This window comes from Rhinatrema bivittatum, chromosome 3, assembly GCF_901001135.1.
Source record: "Rhinatrema bivittatum chromosome 3, aRhiBiv1.1, whole genome shotgun sequence".
Taxonomy (NCBI): domain Eukaryota; kingdom Metazoa; phylum Chordata; class Amphibia; order Gymnophiona; family Rhinatrematidae; genus Rhinatrema; species Rhinatrema bivittatum.
Genome location: NC_042617.1, coordinates 293063033 through 293083494, shown reverse-complemented (window position 1 = coordinate 293083494; position 20462 = coordinate 293063033). Strand labels below are relative to the sequence as shown.

Sequence of the window (20462 nt, the reverse complement as noted above, 5' to 3'; positions counted from 1 at the left end):
TAAAATAAGAGCTTTTTGGGCTCAAGTGGCAGGAGACTGTTCTAATATGCTGAAGAAACACCTCCCTTAAGATATTCAGCTTTGGTTGTTTGGCATGAAGCCATCAACTCCTTTGCCTTCTTCCTCCGCTGACAACCTATTTCTGGAAAAGGCTAGCCTTGCTGGGAAAAAAGTAATATTGTCTAAATGGATACGTTCGGAGCCTCCAAACAAAAACACAGTGGTTTAAACAACTGGTGAAGCTATTCATCTTTGAATGTACAGTGGCCAAAAACAGCAGAAAGAAGTCCTTTCTTAAAACCCAGAGGATATGGAGGGGGTAATAGACTATATTGCACGCAAACATTTTTAGCCCAACCAAAGGCTCCTCCGATACCTGAAAGTGCATGGGGCATTACTCTCCTAGCCCCGGACATAAAAGGGCTCTCTCTGGGATGGACCCTGGACGCAGAGCCAATGACAGCATCTACTCATTGAGACCACCAGACAGCTCATTGAATAGACTTGGTAGATTCTTTCGTTGTGGGCACTAAAGAATTAGTGGGTGGGAAAGGGGTGGGGGGTAACTTTAAACCAGTTAATCAAAAATGTTTGACGTCTCCTTCAACACTGGAGTTTAGGTGGACTCAGTCGTTGTATTAGACTTTTGAGGAAAGACAAAAGTAAGGATAGTTGTAATAATGTTTCTAGAGAATTAAGCAGTTAAGCCTTCGTAGTATGTATCCCCAAGTATATTATTGTGGAGGTAATGTTCCAAATGAATGTTTTTTTTGTAAAGCTGCTGTTCATACTTTCTTTTTTCTTCTGCTGTGGATGAAGATATCCTAGATAACGATACAAAAAAATGGATAAACAGATGGTAATGTCCAGATGTTGTAACTTTGCAAAATTTAATAAAGATTATTAAAATGAAAAGATCACAGAGAGAGGAAGATGAGCGATGATACCTGGAAAAGCTGAGAGAAGCTGGGAAAGTTATCAAAAGAGCAGAGGCATGTGTGGCAGGAAAAAAAAAAAAAGCAAATGCAGTAAAACAAGGGAACATAACTTTGTTAGTGACAGGAGGAAGAGCAAAAATGGGATTGCAAGACTTAGAGATGAAGTGGTGGTGGTGGGGGGGGAATGTGTAGAGGCTGATGAACAGAAAGTGGAATTGCTTAACAAATATATTTCTGTTCGCTGAGGGAAGGGCTTGGAGTAGGAGCACAGAAAACTGTCACAAATAGACATGGAAATGAGTTGGACGTCAAAACGGTTTTCAAAAGACCTGTGAGGAGCTGACAAAACCGAAAGTAGATAAAGTGATGGGGGCCAGACGAGATGCATCCAAGAGTATTTAAGAGGCTTAGGGAGGTTCTGGCAGCTCCGCTGGTTGACCTTGGCAATGCCTCTTTAGAGTCGGGAACAGTTCTGGAGGCAGGTGGATGGGGATCCTCTTCACAAAAGTTGGAAGTAAGAAAGAGCTCGAACTTCAGCCTGATTAGTCTGACCTCAAGAGGTGAGCAAGTTAACAGAATCGCTGCTAAAATAGAAGAGAGCGAGCAATTTCTGGCATCCTGCTGACTTATAAAATCCAAGCTGGCTCTTGTCAGATAAACCTAATCAATTTCTTTGGGTGACCAGAGAGTTGGATCGTGGGAGAGCATTAGATGTAGCGTCCTTGGATTTCAGCAAGGCCTTTGACACAGTTCTGCGGATGCGACTTAACAAACTGAGTCATCCTTGGCATGGGCCTTAATGTGAGTGACTGGGTTAGAAACTGGGTGAATAGGAGGTGACAAAGGATAGTGGTGAATGGTGTTCAGTCCAAGGAAAACAGAGGGTTACACCAGTGGTGTGCCACGGGAATTAACCCTTAGTCTAGTTCTGTTTTAGCAATTCATAAGCAACATTGGGAAATAGAAAGACTAGGGGGCATTCCATGAAGTTAGCATGGGGCACATTTAAAACCAATCGGAGAAAGTTCTTTTTCACTCAACGCACAATTAAACTCTGGAATTTGTTGCCAGAGGATGTGGTTAGTGCAGTTAGTATAGCTGTGTTTAAAAAAGGATTGGATAAGTTCTTGGAGGAGAAATCCATTACCTGCTGTTAATTAAGTTCACTTAGAGAATAGCCACTACCATTAGCATCGGTAACATAGAATAGACTTAGTTTTTGGGTACTTGCCAGGTTCTTATGGCCTGGATTGGCCACTGTTGGAAACAGGATGCTGGGCTTGATGGACCCTTGGTCTGACCCAGTATGGCATGTTCTTATGTAAAGGTTTGCCTTTTTGCAGATGATGCCAAAATCTACAACAGGGTATAGATAGCCTAGAAAGTGTGGAAGATATGAGGAGTGATCTAGTGAAGACTGAGGAATGGTATAGAGTCTGGCAGCTAAGATTTAATATTTAAAAAAAAATGTAGAGTCATGCATGTGGGCTGCAAAAAAACTCAAGGGAGCGGTGTATAGTATAGGGGTGAAGTACTTCTGTGCATAAAACAGTAGCAGGTTCTAGAAGTGATCAGGTAGATGACGTGACAGCAAAAGCTGAAGGAAGCTCGGGTGCACCAGGGGAGGAGAGGCCAGGGGGACAAAGGTGGCAATATTTCCTCCGTATAAGCCTTTGGTGAGACCTCATTAGGAGTATTGGGTACGGTTCTGGAGACTACAACTGCAAAAAGATTTATAAACCGGATGTAGTTTATTTAGAAGGCAGCTATTAACATAGTCAACTGTCTTCATTTGAATGCACACTTAAAGATCTAGTCAGATACTGTATACCCCTGAAGCAAAGGAGACATAGGATAGAGACATTTAAATACCTCTAAATAATAAATTTATGGGAGGCTCTGGATTGGTCGTGGGATGAAGGTGAAAGGGGATAGCCTCAGGAGCAATTTAAGAGCATTTCTTTACAGGCAGGGAGGGGATGCATGGCACAGCCTCCCCGTGGAGGTGGTAGAGACAAGGAGAGTATCTGAATGGCACAAGTACTTGGGGATCTCTTAGGGGTAAGGAAGGGACTATAAAACTGAGCAGGAGACAGGCTGGATAGGGCGTTTGGCCTTTATCTGCCATCATGTTCAATGTTTCTGTGTTTTGTAGCTTTGGCACAATGTAATGAGATATGGGTAGAAAATGTGCGCTGAACTTGGTACACATTTTCTTTATTCACGCGCTAAAAAAAGAATTAACTCCTGATGCAGTATGCTAATGCTATGGGAGTTAATTAAAAAAAAAAAGTCAATTTTTATGCACATTTCTTATCGCACATAATATGGTCTGTACACATTGTTGTGAACAGAAAATGTGAGTTAAGCCAGTGCACCCCTGTGCACTGGGGAGTAATAACTAATGCCGCAGTTAACATGGGATTTGCATGGAGGAGCGCTAATTTGTGCCCAAAGATTTACTCGTGTTTGTACATACATTTTTGTGCGATAAACTCCTTATTGAATCAGGAGTAAACGTGCACACTTTTACTACCTGGGGGCCTCCGTAGTCAGCTTTGTCATAATGGAGGCCAGCCCTTACATCCTCCTCCTGCCTTCATCTCTCCAGGCACGCTTGGCACGTCCAGCCTCTGCTTCCCTAAACTCCTTAGTGCAGCCTCCCTCCCCCCCCTGCTCTCGTTCCCTCTTATGTTGAGCATTGGGTTATCAAAGTTCAAATCCATTGCACCAATCAATGCCATTGATCAGCCCTCCCAATTACCTTGATTAGTAGAGAAAAGTCTCTATACAAAGAAAAAGGGCTAATCAAGTTAAGTACAGCCTTGGTCCTGCTGCCCAATTGGAAGGCAGAATTGTTCTGATCTTTGATTTTCCTATGGAACAGTGTAGCCCAAATATTCAAGGGCTGTGCCTGTTTGTGATGTATCCTTTTTTTTTTTTTTTTTTTTTACTTAACCCAAGATGCTGGAATTAAAATAAATTGGGTAGTTGCACATCCAGGTTTCTTTCTCACGCCTGTGTCTGTGCCTAATGTAACTGGGGGTTACGTTTTTCATGAGGTCCAGTAGAGCCTTTACTGAGCCTGGTTATAAAACCAGCTGTAAATGTATTCTGGGAGGATTGAAGACAAGTAGTTTTGCCCATGGATTTTGATTTCTAAACTCGTTAGTTCTGAATGTTGGATAATTTGACAGCAGTGAGGCCTCTTTTGTTTGAGTAGCATGAAAACCCTAGTGATGATGCTGAACATGAACTCTGTGGACCACGTAGGTCCGTAGGTGTCAATTTTTTCAAAATGATAAAGAGGTGCTGAACCTAATTTCACTTACCCCTGCCCTGTTTACAACGAAGGAGTTTGCTCAATACTGGGGGAGCTGCACCCAAAGGATTGGCACCTATGCGTAGGTCCCTTCTCCTGATGTCTCGCCTGGTCTGATCAGTGAGACCGAGCTGGCAGAGCTGCTGTAGGTTCTAGTGCCGGGTGATTTCCGGTTCTTCACGGAGTGACTGCCGAGACTCCCTGCTCTGGACTCCTGAATGTTGCTCGTAGGCCCCGCGCAGGCCCCCTAGCAACCTACATGTTCTTCCGGGGCCGTTCTCTTAAGAGAGTCTGCCATAGGTGGCACTCCCAGCCCAGACGGGTTGGGTATATAGGAGCCGTGCTGGAAATCACACCCCAAGGGTGTTTCATATTCTGTGGGTTTGGCCCTGATGCACCGTTCTTTGCCATCCAACCTGGTACTGAAGACAAGGTGAAGGTTTGAAATTAATGACTGTGTTCTTTTTGTCGTAGGCTAGCCAGCATGGTGTCCTTTGTGGCAGCTGACCCAGCTCCATGACCGGAACCAGTATGCGGCAAGAATTCTAGTGGGACCTGCTTCACCACTGGGTAAGTGAGCAGAGCCTGCCGCTCGTGGAGGTTGCAGATGCCCCAGGTGCAAGCTCGTGGGTCCCGGGCTATGGGTGTGGCGATCTCATTGCCGTGTCTTCATAAGAGAGAAGACGTTCCTCCTGTATCTTGTCTCTTTTTGGTTTTGTGCACGGACGGGGAAATGTCAAAAAAACCCTAAGGAAACCCATTGGCCTCCTGCAAAAGTGTTCCACCAAACAGAACAGTTCATTTGTTAACCAAAACTGAAGGACTCTGGCTCCCAATAAGTTACTAATTAAAAAAAAAAAACCAACAACAAAAAAAAAACCAAACCTTCCCTGGCAAAGCTTTGCAGTATTCTGAAACCGGGATGTAAAATATTAAACAGTGGACTGTTAAGTATTGGCTTCCTGGTTTAAGTCGCGAGTCTTGCCGTCTAACTGTTTGGAGGACAAGTGTCAATACCTGGCAAATATCGGTTTACCCCGATCAAAGAGTTGCCTGGGAATTGTCCACCCTTGAGCCAGCTGAAAGTCCAGCATTGGGGGGGGGGGTGCACATCGTGTATATTTCTAGCTCGGTTAAGGGTAAACGTTCCCTGCTGCGTGCTCCGGGTGCAAATGAGGGAATGGCGCATGTGCCTTGCGTTTCTCAGACGTGGCGCCTGCCGTTTCCCTGCCAGATTTAGCCCTCGCAGAATCCAGGTGCAGAGCGCGAGCGAGCGAGCGAGCCCAGCCAGTACCCGTGGGCTTTCCCTTTGAAAGCGCGTGCAGCGTCCGCCGGCACTTCAGGGGCCCGCTGCTTGAAAAGCTGGCCCTCTTACTATCATGGGCTTCCTTGCAGGAGCCCCACCCAGGGGGGAGTGTGTGATTTCCTGCCTCTCTGCCAGGCTTGGGTTCCTGCTCTGAGAAGGACGTTCGGAGGCTCTTGGGCCGCCTTCAGTTGTTGGAAGGCGTGGGGGCCACTTGGGCTCTTGCACTCTTCTCCTTACTTCACATGGGGGAGGGGGGGGTGGGATCTTGCTTGTTCCCTCTCCTCTATCATAGGGCCGGGAGGCCTAATCGTGACTCTGCATGTCGTCCTATAGCTTCCCGCTGTTGCAGCGTGATTTTGGGCGGCAGCAGGTAGCAATTGTTAAACGGTGAACTCTTTTTTTATAACTTCAAGTTCAGACGCACTGTTTTCTTAAATGATATTTGCGTCCCTGTTTTAAAACCGATCGGATGACACATAGTATTCTGTCGTGATCCTCCCCTGCCTTCTGCTCGCCGCACCTTTTTAGTTTTGCAGTGAGTAGCAGGTGCTGCATAATTTTTGTTTTGTTTTGTTTTGTTTTAACTTTCTTACCCAATGTGTCTGGAACGCATTTGAAGCTGGTTTCAGATGCATTTCAAAGCCAGTTGGGCCATAATTCAGCAGAATAATTCATGCGCCTGGCCTCCGTGTCTCCAGGGTCGAGCTTATGGCTAGGGGGGTGGGGGGGTGTTTTCGCTTAGCCAGGCTTGGTAAATGAGCGCTGGGGGACTGACTGCGCACATTCCAGAGTCCCTTCCCGTACCGGGCAAATGTAGCACGCTTCGGAATGCGAGAAATCTCGAAGTCTAAAACGAAGGAGCCAGGAATAAGGGAGCTCAGGTTACCAGAAACAGGACACCATTGTAAGTCCTGGCTGGGGCTTGCTACGATGAGAGAGAGCGTGCCAGTGCTTGAAGCGGGCTCCAGGGCCCCTTCAGAAGTTGTGTGGATTCAGCTGTCTTGACGTGGTAAAATTTTTTTTTTTTTTAAAGAAAGTTGAAACGTGTGTTAATACGCCACACTCTTCATCCTTTCGGGGGGGAAGAAAAGGAGCCGCATCCCCCCCGCTGCCTTCCTAATAAAGCTTTCTTACGAGGGACTGAGGCCTTGTCGATCCCAAGTGACTTCCCTGTGAGCAGCTACAAGCGGTCGACGCTTCTAAGCCAAGAAATGGGAGGGCTTGGCCGAGCAGAATGCGACTGTAGTAGCACAGGCTAAAGCGATGAGACCTGGACTTGTAAGAGAGGTTTGACATGAAGGGAGGCGAGGGGAAGTGACTTGGCTTTGCCTACAGAGAGAATGCTGCTCCCACTCCAGCAAAATACCAAATTATTTAACAGTAAGGCAACAATGTAGTGGCCTGGAGGGGATAGCTTTACTTAGGTGAATGAAAGGATTTTTTTTTCTTTTTTTTTTAAAGGTGTAAGCCCCTCTGACAGTTGCTGCAAGGGAAGCAGCAGTTGCTTATCTCGGGGAGAAGCGTGCAGGATGTAGTTTTGGTTGCATATAATAACTGTGCCACGTACATGCCGGTGAGCGAGCTGCCCATTTGCTGCGCAGCTTGTCAGGAGCATGCCGCGGTACCCCCGGGAAAAGTGGCAGGGGCCTATTGAAACGCCTTGCCGCCGGTGTCTTAACGCTCAGCGGGAAGACGGGTGAACCTTTCGCTCACACGTAGGAGGTGCTCTGTGCCAGCCCTCATGGCTGTAGGAAGGAGCGATGACAGTGCCGGCAAACTGCATTTAAAGAAAACAAGAAGTTCCAGCCAGAAGTATCGATTTTCATGATATGCGTGGGGGGGGGGGAGGAACGTTCCTGCCAGTCCTTACGTCCTGAAAATTTGGTTTGGGATGTAGACGGACGGACACGGTCCTTGTACTTTTTCTTTGGAAAGTAGGGTAAAAAAAAAAAAAAAAGCCATTTGTGCATGGGAAAAAGATTTCTGGCTCTGCGCTTGGGAGTAATTTTATGCACATAAATCCAGGTTTATGTGTGCAAATGGCCTTTTGAAAAATGCCCATGGGTTTGCAGTTGTTGGAAGTACGCACAGTAGCCGTTTTCGCCTATGCTTTTATGCTCGCTGCAAAGAGGCATTCCAGGGGGAACCGGGGTGGGGGATGGGGGGGCAGAGCTGGGGTGGAGATAGAACTTACACGTGCGTAAATCTGCAGCCAGGCGCGAGCAGGCGTAACTTTGTGTCTGTACGTTGTTGCCGCTTACACGCACACCCCTGACTTCTCAAAGTGGATTTCTGCGCATGAATGTGCTTTGAATATTCTGTGGTAAAAAGCCCCCGGTTTTTTTTTGTTTTTTTTTATAACGGCCCCCCCATATAAGCGAGCGTGCCAGTGGGACAGCTCAGAACTTGCTGTTATTTATTCACTGAGCTGCCCTTCAGCGTGCAGCATTCTTTTCAGCTTGGACGAGAAGAGTGTGTACTTTTTTTTTTTTCTGTTTCTCCCCAGGCGACAGGGAGACTCTGAATTACCAAACCTGTACTGGTGGCGTCTGAAACCGGACAGACTGACACACAGTGCCTGCTGCTAAGCCCGACCTGTCCTCCCACCATCCCCGCCCCTTATCTTCCCTTCCCTGAAGGTGTCTGTAGGACAAGCACAGAACAGCTCTGGCTGTAGCACTCATACCTGCCCGGAGTTGCCAGGGCTCCTTGCAGACCTGGCTTCTTCATACAGCTGCTTTTTTTCTTTTCTTTTTTTTGGCTGTACAGTTTTGCTCTGGCTCAGTCACAACTGGCCTTTAATTGAGCTACGGTGCCACAAGTCTTCATTTCTAACTACCTTAGCTTGGTCCCCTGTTTTAATCTCTCTCCTGAATTGGCCCAACCATTTCAGTGGCACAGCTCTCTGCAGACCCCTGCATGCATGGAGCCTAGGTCTGGCCACTAGGTGTCACTGTTGAAGATGGAGACTGGTGTCCCCTCTCCCACCCCTCTCCCGCACTCTCAGATGCGATGAACGCTGCTTTCACAACATCCCCAGTCATGGCTGCTCTGAGGAGTGGAAGCCAAGCTCAGTAACTGAACAGAAGCCCAGAGTCATTCAGCTGGCTCCAACGGGGGTTTCTTTTTTAATTTATTTTTTATTTATTTTTTTTACATATAGTACCTACTGGACGCATTTCATCTTTCCTGTTCGTAAATACATCTGATTTCTTGGTGTGGTGAAGAAAGGATGGGGAATTTGTAAATTGTCATTAAAATCATCCGTTGCACCTAAAGACTGGAAGGTGGCCAATGTAACCCCGATATATAAAAAGGGCTTCAGAGGTGATCTGGGAAACCATAGATCGGTGAGCCTGAGCTCAGTGCCAGAAAAAAATTGTGAAAACTGTTATAAAGAATAAAATCAGTACATATAGAAAGACATTGTTTAATGGAACAAAGTCAGCATGGATTCAACCAAGGGCAGTCTTGCCTAACAAATCTGCTTCATTTTTTTGAAGGGGTTAATAAACATGTGGACAAAGCTGAACCGGTAGATGTAGTGTATTTTAGAGATGTGCATTCGTTTTTGCCGAATTGGAAAATTGCAACGAAATTGTCCAATTCGGCATGTTTCAGGGAGCCCGAAAAAATCAGGATTTTCCTGTTTTTTCGCAAAACTTCGTTTTTCCGATTAGTGCGCACTAACGGGAGTCAGTGCGCGCTAACTCCCCGTTAGTGCGCGCTAACAAAAAGTAACAAAAAGTAACAAAATCTAACGGTTTTTGTTAGCGCGCACTAACGGGGAGTTAGCGCACACTAACTAAAAATCGATTTTTCGTGAAAGAAAAGACCCGAACCGAAAAAAAACGACATTTTTCATGGCGGCCGAAAAACGAAGAACGACACGAACACAAAAAACGATGCACATCTCTAGTGTATTTGGATTTTCAGAAGGCGTTTGACAAAGTTCCTTCAAAGAGGCTTCTAAGAAAACTAAAAAGTCATGGGATAGAAAGTGATGTCCTTTTGTGGATTGCAAACTGGCTAAAAGACAGGAAACAGAGAGTAGGATTAAATGGACTGGTTTCATGGGGAAGAAAGGTAAAAGAGTGGAGTGCCTCAGGGATCTGTATTTGGACCAGTGTTTTTTAATATATTTATAAATGATCTGGAAAGGAATATGAAGAGCGAGGTTATCAAATTTGCATATGACACATTATTCAGAATAATTAAATCACAAGCAGACTGTGATAAATTGCTGTAGGACCTAGCGAGACTGGAAGATTGGGTGTCCCAATGGCAGATGAAATTTAATGTGGAAAAGTGCAAGGTGATGCATATAGAGAAAAATAACTCTTGCTGTAGTTACACGATGTTAGGATCCATTTTAGGAGCTACCACCCAGGAAAAAGATCTGGGCATCATAGTGGATAACACATTGAAATCATCTGCTCAAGAGTGGTGTGGCAATCAAAAATGCAAACAATGTTAGGAATTATTAGGAAGGGAATGGCAAATAAAACGGAGGATGTCATGATGCCTTTGTATCGATCCATGGTGAGACTGCACCTTGAATACTGTGTACAATTCTGATTGCTGCATCTCAGAAAAGATATAGTTGCACTGGAGAAAGTACAGAGAAGGGCGACCAAAATGATAAGGGGGATAAATGGCTCCCCTATGAAGAAAAGCTAAAGGGATTAGGGCTGTTCACCTTGGAGAAGAGGCGACTGAGGGGGGATATAATAGAGGTCTGCAGAATCATGAAAGGACTTGAATGGGTAAATGGGAAACAGTTATTTACTCTTTTGGATAATACAAGGACTAGGGGACACTCCAAGAAGTTAGCAAGTAGCACATTTAAAACAAATCATAGAAAATTCTTTTTAACACAACGCACAATTAAGCTCTGGAATTCATTGTCAAAGGATGTGGTTAAGGTAGCTAGTGTAGCTGGATTTAAAAAAAAGTTTTGGATAAGTTCCTGGAGGAGATGTCCATAAACTGCTATTAATCAATAGGGAATAGCCACTGCTTCTTGTCGGCATTAGTAGCATGGCATCTATTAATGTCTAGATACTTGCCAGAAACTTGTGACTTGGATTGGCCACTGTTGGAGACAGGATACTGGGCTTGATGGACCCTTGGTCTGACCCAGTATGGCCTCTCTTATGTTCTAAACTAATTTTTCCAAGTTAAAAATCTAGACTTTCATGAGTTTGAATCTTGGTGTAACAAATCAAATTTTGGTTTTCTTTTCCCTTATTTATTTATTTTTTACATTTACTGACCAAAGAAGAGCCGGGTTCATCCAATACAAGAATGACTTCCTTCCACAGCCAGTGACAGGTTATAGATGCCCCCGATATATACATTGTCCACTGTAGATACTGGGAGACATGATGGACCCCTGTGGCTGTAAGAGACATGGTGGGGGAGGGAGGGAGGTATAATAGGAGGGGGCAGGTTGATAGTTATTACTGGGGTTGTAGAGGACATTGGGTGAGGAGTGATAGGGGGCGTAATTTTCTGTGCTATTAATAAATAAGACAAAGGAAACGGGAGAATTCCAAATCTGTGACATACAAATCTCATTTCCTTCTCTACCAGGATATTTTTATTTATTTATCTAAAATATTTATAGCCCATTCTATCTCCTTTTATAGGTGGGTAACAATCATACCGATGTAATAAAATTATAAAATTAAACATAAGAATAAGATAAAACAAATAAAGATAAAATAACTACCACCCTTTTGTAACAGAATCAGCTACACCTCCGCCCACAACTAGATGCTTAAATATATATATAGCAAACTCATATCATGTCTTTGAAAGCCTGTGCCAATAAGTAAGTTGAAAGCATTTTTTTGAAACCTAACAATTGACCCTTCAGCCTTAAGGTCACCCAGTAGATTATTCCAAAGGCAAGGACCCGCCACAAAGAACAACCTCTCTCTTGATTCTGCGAGGCAGACCTGTCAGAGAGGCAGTACCATCAATAGGTTGTAAAAGGACGATCTCAAAATGCAAACCAGTGCTATATCTTCAGCAGCATTAGGCCATGAATTGCCTTAAAGACAAGTAAAATTACCTTAAATTTGATTCACCAGCTAGTTGGTAGCCAGTATAACTTAAACAAAATGGGAGTATTATGGTCACTCATTTTTACTCCGTAATAGCTCATGTAGCTGCGTTTTGTGCTGTCTGCAGTGCCTTATAACATCGTCTGAAGCTGACCGATCTACAAGGCATTACAGTCGTCAAGCATAGAAATTACCAAGGCGTGCATTACTGCCTTCAAATGTTCTGAAAGAAAAGGTTTCAATTGCCAAAGCAACCGAAGCTTATAAAATTGATTTTTTTTTTTTTTTACTACATTCTTAACCTTTAAGGAAGTATCCAGCAAAACACCTAAATTTCAAAGTTGATTTGAAGTCATAATCTTTGCTTCATCAAAGTGCAAGTCAGAAGGAATGCCGGTTGGTGGAAATCTCAACAAAAAAATAATTTCAGTCTTATCGATTGTTCAAAGCCTGCCTATTCCTCGTCAATCAGTCTCTGATGGTGCATGGACAATCGGACATCTTTGCCAAAACATCAGCAAGAGTAGATCGGACTGGAGAATAAAATTATCTGTCATCGGTGTATAGCCAGTACCTGACTTCAGGGTTTGAAAGAAGCGGACATATATTAAACAGGATGGCAGAGAAGGCTGAACTCCGTAGCACATCAGCGACCAGGATGACTTAGACCCACCAAGGACCACAGTCAAAAAAGGAATGGAACCAGCCTAATGCAGTAGCTGATAAACCAGTTTCTTCCCATTGATGGAGTAAAATAGGATGACTCGGTGAATGAGAAGCGGCGGATATATCTGGTAAGAACCAGAAGAAGATTTGTGTCGTCATCAAAAGCACGATGAAAAAAACCATCAAAACATGAGCACCATAATGTTTCAGTACCGTGCACTGTTCAGAAACCAAATTGAAAGGCATCAAGTGAATTTAATTGTGTAGCAGCTTCAGCCTCGCCTTTTCTAGAACTTAAGCCAGGAAAGGTTGTGCCAAAATTGGCTGTTAAATTTGTGTGCAGTGTGCGGGTCCAAGTCCATCCCTTTTAGTGCAGGCAGCACTGTTGCTGCTTTCAACAGACCTAGGTAACTGACCTTCGCCCAGTGAAGCATTAACAAATCCAGGGAGAAAGTCACTTAAGTCTGCTCCCCTCACCATCATCAGTTCATTTAAACAGGGGTTCAAAGGACAGGAAGGTATTGTTCTTATTAGCAACAATCCTCACAGTCTCTTCTTCAGAAGGCTTCCACGTCTTTTCATCAGAAATGCATACATTGAAAGTGGGAACAGGATCTCATTCACTTTCATATATGGAGAGACAAGCGATCCTTGCTCATACGGTCTAGGACTTACCTTAACAGAGAGGCTGGAGCGGTGGTACAGAGAGACAGAGCAGTACCTGGCAAAAGGGGTTCTTTGTGGGCCAGAAATGGTCTAGGAAGGCTGTACCCATCGTTTAGGAAATGTTTCTAACCCCATTTTCTCCCCATCCTGCCTCAGGAAGATTGCTTTGGAAGCCCTGGTTGACCAAGGGCATTTTATTTAACTTTGTGCGCTGGTCTGCGTGGCACTGCATGTCAGAACCAACGCTGTGGCAGTATAGCAGACATCAGGCCACAGATGCAAACTGTATTTCAGAATCCTTTTTGTTGCCACTAAAATAACAGAAAAACCTCCCAAAATGTAAGAGCAGAAGCAACAGGTTTTTATGTCTTTATTTATTTAAAAAAAAAAAAAAAAGCAGTTCTATATGTCTTTAAAAACCATTATTATTGTTGACCTGAATGCTAGAGTAGACTGCAAGAGAATGTTGTGCCTGGGTTCTATTGGGAATTTTAAGCAGGTTTATATTATTTTCATCCTTTTCGCCAGGGAGTTGAGATACGGACTTAAAGTTTGATGCTAAATGACTGAAAATAACGGCGGCTGCTGGGAAGGTGCAGAATGCAGGGGTTGAAAAGGCAGAAGGCTTTGGAGGTTATGTAATTTGGTTTTTAGCTGCGGGTCTTTTTTTTTTCTCTTAGTTATATCATAACATTTGCATGCAGCCACCTCGGCTAGTAAAACCGGCTCCGTGTGGCTCACCGCACTGGTTTGGTTGGAAACGAGAGTTACACAATATCGGGGACATCATCTTCTCTTTTTTTTTTTTTTTGCATTTTTTGATTTCCTCCCCACCCTTAGTGTTCATCTTTCTGGAATCCACCATTCCCCCCCCCCCCCCTTTCTGCAGGGAAATCTGAGGAGGATTTGACAGCTGGTCTGCCAGTCTACCATCCCAACACATCAACACATGACTGTTAGGAAAGAAATCTGGTGGAGGCTGAAGGTACCAATATCCCAGTAAGGTTGGGAGGCCTGGGTGACCCGATGGTCCGGTCTGTTACATGGGTGACCCAGCTTCTCTTGGGATCTTGGCTTTCTGCTTCTCTGGTGGTGGGATGAGGGGGTTGGGGAGTGTGCCAAGTTGGTGCTGAAGCAGTAGCGATGCCCACTGGATGGGTGAAGAATGAGTTTCCCTGAGGGAGCTGCATCTTGCCCTCTTTCATATTGAGGGTGCTGTGGTGTCCAGTTTTTAAAAGTGTGTGTGTGGCGGGGGAGAGAGATGGAGAAACTATTAAATGCCATGCCATCGGTGATGACCCGGTCATGTGGCACTGTGCTTGTCCGCCTGCGTTATCACAGCAGAGATTTGGGCAGAATTTTAGAGGGATGAGGCTGCCTAATGGCATATAAGCCTTTATTACTAGTAAGCAATAGCAGCGTGAGCCATCCCAGCCTTAATTTAAAACCTAAGGGGTTGGGGGGGATTGTTTTGTGTTTACCTAAACCAGGTAAGAAGCCCTTAGTGGTGCTATTGTGGAAAATAAAAGGGAGGCCTTGGAATAGGACCTGGGATTGGTGCCAGTAAACATGAAAATTCATATTTTGATGACTGCCAGTGACCCTGCTGCTTCAGTATAATGAAGGCATGTAAAAAAAAAAAAAAAATGGCAGCAGCCTGGATATTTAGGCTGGGAATCCTGTGTTCTGATTGTCTGGTGTCTGCCCTTCTTTATGCCAGAACGTCTAGTTAGAATATAAGACAAGGCAGGTATAAACAAATAATAATACGGTTCTGCGAAGAAATATAATACTAGATCAGACCAAAGGGTTCATCAAGTCCAGTATTCTCTCTCCATCAGTATCCAGTTCAGGTCCAAGAACCCAGCAGGATCCCAAAGAATAGGTCCAGTCCTTCTTACTAATAACCAAGGTTCCTGTACATACCCAGATCAGTCCAGACCAGTGGGTTATGCACTCCCACCAGCAGATGGAGTCAGAGAGCAAAGCTTTGAGGCACTGGTATCCCAAGTGAGCCACCTGCAGCTCATCAGCATTTCTCTGACTCCAGCAGATGGTGGTCGTGTATACCTGCAGCTGTGTGTGAGACGGATCTTTATTGCTCCCTGAGATGCTAGGTTCAGTATCTAGGCCATCCCTCAGGTAGAGCCGGGCGAACGGAGGGTTGGTTACCCCTGGCAGTGCTAGCCCGTGTGGTTCCGGGTCCCCTGAAAGCCAGGGGATTGGCTCCCTCAGCGACCCGAAGGCTCCCCCTCAGTGTCTGCGGTACAGGGTAGTAGCCCCTTTGGGGATTTTTTTCTATTATTCTTAGCTTAGGCTTTATTTTTTTCTGTTACTAGAAGTTAAAGTTTTTTCTGTAAAAAAAAGAAACAGTTCCAAGTTCCCTGTTCACCAGGGCTCCCGGGGTAAATCAGTCTGCCCAGTGGTGCACAGCCAGGCAGACCCCTGAAGAGGAGGGGAGAGTGTTTCAGCCCTGGTAAGAACCTCCGAGGACATTTTTATGCTTCCTGCCTCATTTTTACCACCGGAGCTATGTTTACCACAGCGGCCATTTTATTTTTATTTTTCGACCTCTCACGCGGCTCCCCAGCGTTCCTGGGGCCGTTTTTCGTGGCGTTTTTGGTGGGAGTCACCAGGGCTGGGTGGCAGCACCTGTTTTCTTCCAGGGGGTGGGAGTTATATGTCCCTTTTTGCAGGAGGAACATGGCAGAAACTCCTCTGGTGGAACCCTGTAAGGCTTGCGGGGTATGGTCAGCTTATTTAAACCCCCCTGTCACTGTGCACGGACTGTGCACTGGGTGGGGAAGGGGCATCAGACAAGAGGATCAAACCTAAAAAATCTGCACGCAGATCAGGCTCGGCGGCTGGGTCTAACGGAAGGAACCCAACCCCCACTGCGCACCCTGTGGAAAAGGTCTCCCAGTATGACCCTCCCCCGCTGTCCCCCACTGCACGGACTCCGAAACCGGAGGAATCGAGAGACACGGACACTGATTCTAGCAGTGACGAGACGGGACCAGGGGGATTTTTACTGGAATTTGTGCTGGCCTGAAGCATTTCTGGCTTGGAAGCTCGCAAAGTGCAGAACCCAGGATGGGAGCATGGGAGTTCCCAAGCGTCCCCTTCTGCGAACTGACGGTCGTCTGTCCCGGGCAACTTTGGTGTGGGAGGATCTAGCGGGTGCAGTCGGCCAGCAGGGGAACGACTCCACTCTGCCCCCAAGGGACACCGCTGCAGATCAGGGTGAGGTCCCTCCAGACATAGATACGGGCGACGACAATCAGGATCCGGTAGAACCTAGTGTGAAGGGGGACGACCCCCGTGTAGTCCAGCTGTTTAAGAGGGAGGAATTGCGCCCCCTTATTCCCCAGGTGCTTGAGGAATTAGGGGTGAGACCCTTGCTGGAAGATTCCGACAGCGAGGGAGTGAACCCAGTCCTGGATGGTTTCCGGGGTCCACCTAATGCTTTTCCTATCCTGAAGAAAATTCAAAAGCTCATCAGCTGGGAGTGGGAATCCCCGGAGACGGGGCTTAAGGTCAGCCGGGCGATGCAAAAACTCTACCCGCTAATGGAGGAACATTTAGAACGCCTCAGGGTACCTAAGGTGGATGTGGCGAAGACCACCATTCCAGTGGCGGGAGCGGCTGCTCTGAGATGTGCAGGACTGCAAGCTGGAGCTGCAACTGAAGCGGGTGTTCGAGGTCTCCTCCTTAGGACTTCGGGCAGCAGTGTGTGCCAGCATGATGCAAAGAGTGTGTTTATGTTGGATTCAAAAGCCGCAGGACCCATCGTCTTATTTATTTATTTATTTATTTTAAAGTATTTATATACCGTTTTTCAAAACAAGGGTTTTTTTTGTCAAAACGGTTTACATAGTAAAATAAAATAAAATAAAATAGAGTTAAAAATTAAAGATAAAAAATAAAATTAAAATACAAAAACTGATATATACCTCATGGTAACAAAAAATCTAATTAAATAAACAGAACTGGAGCTGGGCCATAATACATTTTATGGAAGGGAAAAGGTGGGAAGAAATGAATGGGGCGGAGGGGACGCATAAGGTGGAAACATAAATGATGTTAAGCATTGGGGGTAGGGAAGGGGTTGCTAGGTTACTGAGTGTTGATTATTTGAAGTAGTGTGTTGTGGATGGATGTTAAATGCTAATTGAAATAAATATGTTTTTAATGACTTCTTAAATTGTTGGGTATTGGATAATGAACGAAGTAAATTGGATATAGAGTTCCAAATGGTGGGTCCTGCTACAGAAAATGCTCTTCTTCTGGTAATATCAAGTCTAGCCTGTCGTGGAGAGGGGATGTCTAATAAGTTTTGAGTTAGTGATTTTAAATGACGGGTGGGTTTGAAAATGCGGAGTAATGAGCACAGCCATGTGGAAGATGAGTTATGTAGTAGGTCGTGGATAATGGTAAGAACTTTGTATTTTATTCTGTATTTTATTGGTAACCAATAAAGTCTGGGACTTTGTCAGCTTCTCAGGCGGCTCGTCTGGAGGTGGCGGTAGCATATGTGGTGGATGCCTTCTATGACTTGGTGCGTTCGGTGGCCCAGACTTTGGTCTCCTCAGTGGCAGCTCGGTGACTCCTATGGCTCCACAATTGGGCAGTGGATGCTTCCTCCAAATCGCAACTGTGCAGTCTGCTCTTTCGAGGGAAGTTGCTGTTTGGAGAGGATTTGGATCAGCTGATGAAGTCTCTGGGGGATTCCAAGGGCAATAAACTGCCGGAAGATAGAAAGCCCTACAGGTAATCATTCGGTCCTCTATCCTGTTTTTGGGATTTCCAAAAAAGCAGGTCGGGGAGGAGTGTTCTATCCTCTGGTTCCAGACAGACCTCTTCCCGTACACAGTCCTTTCGTGGCTCCAGTCGTTCTGCCAGAGGTGGCTTCGGTCAGGGAACCGGAACTGGGAAACCTGCCCAATGAAATCAGGCCCGCCCACTCCTCAGACGGGATGATTTGGGGGCTGGTTGTCCCAATTTTACGAGGAGAGGGCCAGGATCACCTCCGATCGCTGGGTGTTGGAGGTGGTAAAAGAAGGTTACGCCTTAGAATTTTCTCGGCCTCTCATGCCGGCCTTTGTGAAATCTCAATGCATTTCCCGCAACAAGCAAGCCTCGGTAAAAGACACTCTACAAAGATTGCTGGCCCTGAAGCCGATCGTCCCCGTGCAGTCTGAGGAATGGGGGAAGGGATGGTACGCCATTTATTTCATGGTTCCCAAAAAGGAAGGCACTTTCCAACCCATCCTGGACCTACAGAAGGTGAATTGCTGCTTGAAGGTGCCCTGTTTTGAATGGAAACACTTCCAACAGTCATCGCAGCGGTTCGAAAGGGAGAGTTCCTCGCCTCCTTCGATCTCACCGAGGCTTATTTACACATCCCGATTCGCAGCGCTCACCAGAGATTCCTATGATTCAAGATCCTGGGTCAGCATTTTCAGTTCCGGGCGCTTCCTCCATGGCCACTGATCGGGCGCGTTCTCCGGCGCATAGAGGACCATCCCGGTTTGGTAATTCAGGTGACACCGGAGTGGCTGTGGCGGCCGTGGTTTGCAGACCTGGTACAGTTGGCGACAGATGGTCCGCTATGCCTAGCTCATCTGCCGAACCTCCTGAAGTCTGATGTGACCAGCAGGGTGTAGTGCCATTGTCGATGACCATTCCTCAAATCTTGGTTTTTGCAGCAGGGATTATCTAAAGGTTTGGCTTATAGTTCCCTGCGTGTTCAGGTTTTGGCCCTGGGATGTCTCCTAGGGCGGTAGGTGGCAGGCCTCTAGCCAGCCACTCTGACATTGTCCGTATCCTGAAAGGGGTGAAGCACCTTCATCCTCTTCGTAAGTTATGCCTGGAGTGGAATCTCAATCTGGTATTGAGGGTGCTTCATGATCCCCCCCCCCCCCCCCCTTTTGAGCCTCTGGGACACGCTTCCTTAAAGGACCTCACCTTGAAGATGGTGTTCTTGGTGGCCATCTGTTCCACGAGGCGTATTTCAGAATTGCAGGCTCTTTCCTGTAGAGATCCCTTCCTTTGCATCTCGGCTGATAGGGTGTCCCTGCGCACGGTCCCTTCCTTTTTGCCAAAAGTGGTGTCTGCCTTTCATGTTAATCAGTCCGTGGAGTTACCCGGATTCCCTGATTGGGCTCATGACCTCGCTATGGGAAGAGATCTTCATCTGTTAGATGTCTGCCGGGTTCTCCTTCTATATTTGAAGATCACTAACTCTTTTCGAAAATCGGATCACCTTTTTGTGGTCTTTGGAGGTCCGAGGAAGGGTGAAAAGGCAAGGCATCCTTGGCTCGCTGGCTGAAGGAAACAATTTGCTTGACCTATATAGGGAAGGGTCGCCCTGTCCCGACTGGTTTGAAAGCTCACGCGTCGAGAGCGCAAGTGGCTTCTTGGGTGGAGTGTCAGTTGTTGTCGTCTGAGGAGATTTGTTGAGCCGCAGTCTGGTCTTCCCTGCATACCTTCACAAGGCATTATCGTCTGGATGTCAGGGATCCAGACCTAGCGCTTTTTGGGGAGAGTGTCTTGCGAGCCGGTCTCTCGGGTTCCCATCCTGTGTAATGTCGCTTTGGTACATCGCACTGGTCTGGACTGATCTGGGTATGTACAGGAAAGAAAAATTGGTTCTTACCTGCTAATTTTCGTTCCTGTAATACCACAGATCAATCCAGGATCCTGCCTGGGTGCTACTGCCGAAAGACTGATTTACCTAACAGCTGCTGTACATAGGGAATCTATCAGAATGATTCTATAATATTTTGGTTTAAACCTGATTTTCAGGTATTGGGGTCGTTTGTTTCGGACCCTTGAGGGAGTTTTTTCCCTGTTCGCCCTTGTTTTGGGAATTAGATGTTTTTTTGTCAATTATACTTTGCTTAGATATCGATAAATACTGATGAGCTGCAGGTGGCACACTTGGTATACCAGTGCCTCGAAGCTTTGCTCTCTAACTCCATCTGCTGGTGGGAGTGCATAACCCACTGGTCTGGACTGATCTGTGGTATTACAGGAACGAAAATTAGCAGGTAAGAACCAATTTTCCTATAAGCAGTAGCTTTTCCAGATTTACATGGCTAATAATGGTTGATAGACCTTTTCTCTTGGAGCTTGTCTAAACTCTTTTCAGTCCAGTCACACTAACTGCTTTTACCACCTCCTCTGGCAACAAATTCCACGGATTGATTGTGCGCAGAGTAAAACAAAAACTTTCTCTGGGTTGTTTTGAATGTGCTACCTATTAGTTTCATGGCGTGTCCCCTAGTCCTAGTACTATCAGGGTGAATAAACCATTCCCTGTTCATGTTTTCCACCTCACTCAAGATTTTATAGATCTCTATCGTATCTTCTCAGCCCTCTCTTCACCAGACTAAAAAGTCCTAACCTGTTTAGCCTCTCCTCATAGAGGAACTTTTCCATCCCCTTTATCATTTTGGTTTCCCTTTTCTGTACCTTTTCTTGTTCTGCTG

The 20462-nt window shown here is 45.8% G+C and overlaps 1 protein-coding gene across 3 annotated transcripts in view; it reads left to right on the top strand.

Moving 5' to 3' along the window:
• Nucleotides 1–20462, top strand: part of FIGNL2 (fidgetin like 2) — a 107198-nt gene that overhangs the window by 29518 nt on the left and 57218 nt on the right. Inside the window, exon 2 of one of the 3 annotated variants that reach the window (XM_029594969.1) lies at nucleotides 4735–4830. The exons of the other annotated variants lie outside the window; for them this stretch is intronic. The gene's annotated coding sequence lies outside the window, so the exon portion shown is untranslated. The remainder of the gene's footprint in view (nucleotides 1–4734; nucleotides 4831–20462) is intronic. 3 annotated transcript variants of the gene reach the window in all.